This window comes from Carex rostrata, unplaced genomic scaffold (genome assembly GCF_964058835.1).
Source record: "Carex rostrata unplaced genomic scaffold, lpCarRost1.2 SCAFFOLD_36, whole genome shotgun sequence".
Taxonomy (NCBI): Eukaryota; Viridiplantae; Streptophyta; class Magnoliopsida; order Poales; family Cyperaceae; genus Carex; species Carex rostrata.
The window spans coordinates 357,501-362,500 of NW_027601209.1; positions in this window are offsets into that span (position 1 = coordinate 357,501).

Genomic DNA, 5,000 nt, shown 5'->3' on the forward strand with positions numbered 1-5,000 from the left:
AGGGCACCTCCACGCTTAGGCGCCCCGCTCAACCGTGTTTCGCCGGCTTTACGGCTGGGGATTTCAACCCGCGCGGCTACCCGCATCGGTCTTACGGGCGCCTCCACGCTTAGACGTCCTGCCCGAACGTGTTTCGCCGGCTTTACGGCTGGGGATTTCAACCCGCTCGGTCTCTGCGGGGCGCCTCCACGCTTAGGCGCCCCAATGAACCGTGTTTCGCCGGCTTTACGGCTGGGGATTTCAACCCGCTCGGTCTCTGCGGGGCGCCTCCACGCTTAGGCGCCCCAATGAACCGTGTTTCACCGGCTTTACGGCTGGGGATTTCAACCCGCGCGGCTACCCGCATCGGCCTTACGGGCGAAACTCCACGCGGAGTCACCCTGCCCGACCGCTTTTCGCCGGCTTTACGGCTGGGGATTTCAACCCGCATCGGTCTTACGGGCGCCTCCACGCTTAGACGCCCTGCCCCACCGTGTTTCGCCGGTTCTACGGCTGGGGATTTCAACCCGCGTGGTCCGTGTTTTTCGGTAACATATTCGTGTTCCTTGCCCCCGAATCGTGTCTTTTGTCCCCGCTGCACCGTGTTTTTTGCCCCCGCTCAACCGTGTTCTTTGCCCCCGCTCAACCGTGCTTACTGCCCCCGCTCAACCGTGCTTTTTCGGTAACATAATCGTGTTTTCGGGTAACATAATCTTGTTTTTCGGGCCATTTTACACCGACGGAGGCACCCACAGGGGCCATGTACACCCCGCTTGGCATGTACATGAGGGGCTGCCTCTTCCAAAAATCCTTCCCCCCTATAGGGGAATATGCATTTTGGGTCTCCAGCCACGCCCAGGGTTACCACCCCCTGGAAATCCCCCAGGTTTACCCCCCATTTTATGTGGATGCATAGATTCAGACCGCCCTGCTCCACCGCTTTTGGCCATTTTTGCCCAACGTTAGCCGCTTCGGCTTGCCGCTGGACTGTTTTCGGGCCTTTTTCACCGACGCTTGGCCGTATCCGCTTAGTTTTCCCCAACGCTTGGCCGCATCCGCTTAGTTTTCCCCCGCTGGACTGTTTTCGGGTCACTTTTGCCCAACGTTAGCGGCTTCCGCTTGCCGCTGGACTGTTTTCGGGCCCTTTTTCACCGACCCTTGGCCGTATCCGCTTAGTTTTCCCCAACTCGTGGCCGCATCCGCTTAGTTTTCCCCCGCTGAACTGTTTTCGGGTCACTTTTGCCCAACGTTAGCCGCTTCCGCTTGCCGCTGGGATGTTTTCGGGCCATTTTTCCCCAACACTTGGCCGTATCCGCTTAGTTTTCCCCAACGCGTGGCCGCATCCGCTTAGTTTTCCCCCGCTGAACTGTTTTCGGGTCAGTTTTGCCCAACGTTAGCCGCTTCCGCTTGCCGCTGGACTGTTTTCGGGCCAATTTCCACCGACTCTTGGCCGTATCCGCTTAGTTTTCCCCAACGCGTGGCCGCATCCGCTTAGTTTTCCCCCGCTGAACTGTTTTCGGGTCACTTTTGCCCAACGTTAGCGGCTTCCGCTTGCCGCTGGACTGTTTTCGGGCCAATTTCCACCGACTCTTGGCCGTATCCGCTTAGTTTTCCCCAACGCGTGGCCGCATCCGCTTAGTTTTCCCCCGCTGAACTGTTTTCGGGTCAGTTTTGCCCAACGTTAGCCGCTTCCGCTTGCCGCTGGACTGTTTTCGGGCCAATTTCCACCGACTCTTGGCCGTATCCGCTTAGTTTTCCCCAACGCGTGGCCGCATCCGCTTAGTTTTCCCCCGCTGAACTGTTTTCGGGTCACTTTTGCCCAACGTTAGCCGCTTTCGCTTGCCGCTGGGCTGTTTTCGGGCCAATTTCCACCGACACTTGGCCGGATCCGCTTAGTTTTCCCCAACGCGTGGCCGCATCCGCTTAGTTTTCCCCCGCTTAACTGTTTTCGGGTCACTTTTCCCCAACGTTAGCCGCTTCCGCTTGCCGCTGGGCTGTTTTCGGGCCATTTTTCCCCAACACTTGGCCGTATCCGCTTAGTTTTCCCCAACGCGTGGCCGCATCCGCTTAGTTTTCCCCCGCTGAACTGTTTTCGGGTCACTTTTGCCCAACGTTAGCCGCTTCCGCTTGGCACTGGACTGTTTTCGGGCCAATTTCCACCGACTCTGGGCCGGATCCGCTTAGTTTTCCCCAACGCTTGGCTGCATCCGCTTAATTTTCCCCAGCTGAACTGTTTTCGGGTCACTTTGTCCCAACGTTAGCCGTTTCCGCTTGCCGCTGGACTGTTTTCGGGCCATTTTCCACCGACTCTTGGCCGTATCCGCTTGGTTTTCCCCAAGGCTTGGCTGCTTCCGCTTAATTTCCCCCAGCTGAACTGTTTTCGGGTCACTTTTGCCCAACGTTAGCCGTTTCCGCTTGCCGCTGGACTGTTTTCGGGCCATTTTTCACCGACACTTGGCCGTATCCGCTTAGTTTTCGCCAACAATTGGCTGCATCCGCTTAATTTTCCAAGCTATACTGCTTTCGGGTCAGTTTTGCCCAACGTTAGCCGCTTCCGCTTGCCGCTGGGCTGTTTTCGGGCCATTTTCCACCCACGCTGGCACCGACGGGGCCATGTACACCCACGCGCGTGTACATGAGGGGGCACCCATTTTTGAAAACCTTGCCCCCCTATAGGGGAATATGCATTTTGAGGCTCTAGCCACGCCCAGGGTTACCACCCCCTGAAAATCCCCCAAGTCAAAATCACCCATGTAAAATATTCAAAAAAATCTCAAAAAATCACAAAAAATTTATAAAACCAAATAAATTCAAAAAAAAAAAAAAAATTCAAAAATTCAAAAAAAATTCAAAAAATTCAAAAAAATTCAAAAAAATTCAAAAATTTCAAAAATTCAAAAAAAGTCCAAAAACCCAAAAAAACTTCAAAAATTTCAAAAATTCAAAAAAATTTCAAAAAAAATTTCAAAAATTTGCCCCGCTGAACTTTTTTCGGGTCAGTTTTGCCCAACGTTAGCCGCTTCCGCTTGCCGCTGGACTGTTTTCGGGCCAATTTCCACCGACTCTTGGCCGTATCCGCTTAGTTTTCCCCAACGCGTGGCCGCATCCGCTTAGTTTTCCCCCGCTGAACTGTTTTCGGGTCACTTTTGCCCAACGTTAGCCGCTTCCGCTTGCCGCTGGGCTGTTTTCGGGCCAATTTCCACCGACACTTGGCCGCATCCGCTTAGTTTTCCCCAACGCGTGGCCGCATCCGCTTAGTTTTCCCCCGCTTAACTATTTTCGGGTCACTTTTCCCCAACGTTAGCCGCTTCCGCTTGCCGCTGGGCTGTTTTCGGGCCATTTTTCCCCAACACTTGGCCGTATCCGCTTAGTTTTCCCCAACGCGTGGCCGCATCCGCTTACTTTTCCCCCGCTGAACTGTTTTCGGGTCACTTTTCCCCAACGTTAGCCGCTTCCGCTTGCCGCTGGGCTGTTTTCGGGCCAATTTCCACCGACTCTGGGTCGGATCCGCTTAGTTTTCCCCAACGCTTGGCTGCATCCGCTTAATTTTCCCCAGCTGAACTGTTTTCGGGTCACTTTGTCCCAACGTTAGCCGTTTCCGCTTGCCGCTGGACTGTTTTCGGGCCATTTTCCACCGACTCTTGGCCGTATCCGCTTGGTTTTGCCCAACGCTTGGCTGCTTCCGCTTAATTTCCCCCAGCTGAACTGTTTTCGGGTCACTTTTGCCCAACGTTAGCCGTTTCCGCTTGCCGCTGGACTGTTTTCGGGCCATTTTTCACCGTCACTTGGCCGTATCCGCTTAGTTTTCGCCAACAATTGGCTGCATCCGCTTAATTTTCCAAGCTATACTGCTTTCGGGTCAGTTTTGCCCAACGTTAGCCGCTTCCGCTTGCCGCTGGGCTGTTTTCGGGCCATTTTCCACCCACGCTGGCACCGACGGGGCCATGTACACCCACGCGCGTGTACATGAGGGGGCACCCATTTTTGAAAACCTTGCCCCCCTATAGGGGAATATGCATTTTGAGGCTCTAGCCACGCCCAGGGTTACCACCCCCTGAAAATCCCCCAAGTCGAAATCACCCATGTAAAATATTCAAAAAAATCTCAAAAAATCACAAAAAATTTATAAAATCAAATAAATTCAAAAAAAAAAAAAAATTCAAAAATTCAAAAAAAATTCAAAAAATTCAAAAAAATTCAAAAAAATTCAAAAAATTCAAAAATTCAAAAAAAGTCCAAAATCCCAAAAAAACTTCAAAAATTTCAAAAATTCAAAAAAATTTCAAAATTTCAAAAAAAATTTCAAAAATTTGCCCCGCTGAACTGTTTTCGGGTCACTTTTGCCCAACGTTAGCCGCTTCCGCTTGCCGCTGGACTGTTTTCGGGCCTATTTCCACCGACTCTTGGCCGTATCCGCTTAGTTTTCCCCAACGCGTGGCCGCATCCGCTTAGTTTTCCCCCGCTTAACTGTTTTCGGGTCACTTTTCCCCAACGTTAGCTGCTTCCGCTTGCCGCTGGGCTGTTTTCGGGCCATTTTTCCCCAACACTTGGCTGGATCCGCTTAGTTTTCCCCAACGCGTGGCCGCATCCGCTTAGTTTTCCCCCGCTGAACTGTTTTCGGGTCACTTTTTCCCAACGTTAGCCGCTTCCGCTTGCCGCTGGACTGTTTTCGGGCCAATTTCCACCGACTCTGGGCCGGATCCGCTTTGTTTTCCCCAACGCGTGGCCGCATCCGCTTAGTTTTCCCCCGCTTAACTGTTTTCGGGTCACTTTTCCCCAACGTTAGCCGCTTCCGCTTGCCGCTGGGCTGTTTTCGGGCCAATTTCCACCGACTCTTGGCCGGATCCGCTTAATTTTCCCCAGCTGAACTGTTTTCGGGTCATTTTAGCCCGACGGGGGCACCGACGGGACTGTTTTCGGGCCATTTTGCACCGACGCTTGGCCGCATGCGCTCAGTTTTGGGGCCATTTTTCACTGACGGCTGGCCGCATCCGCTTAGTTGCCCCCGCTTTGCTGATTTT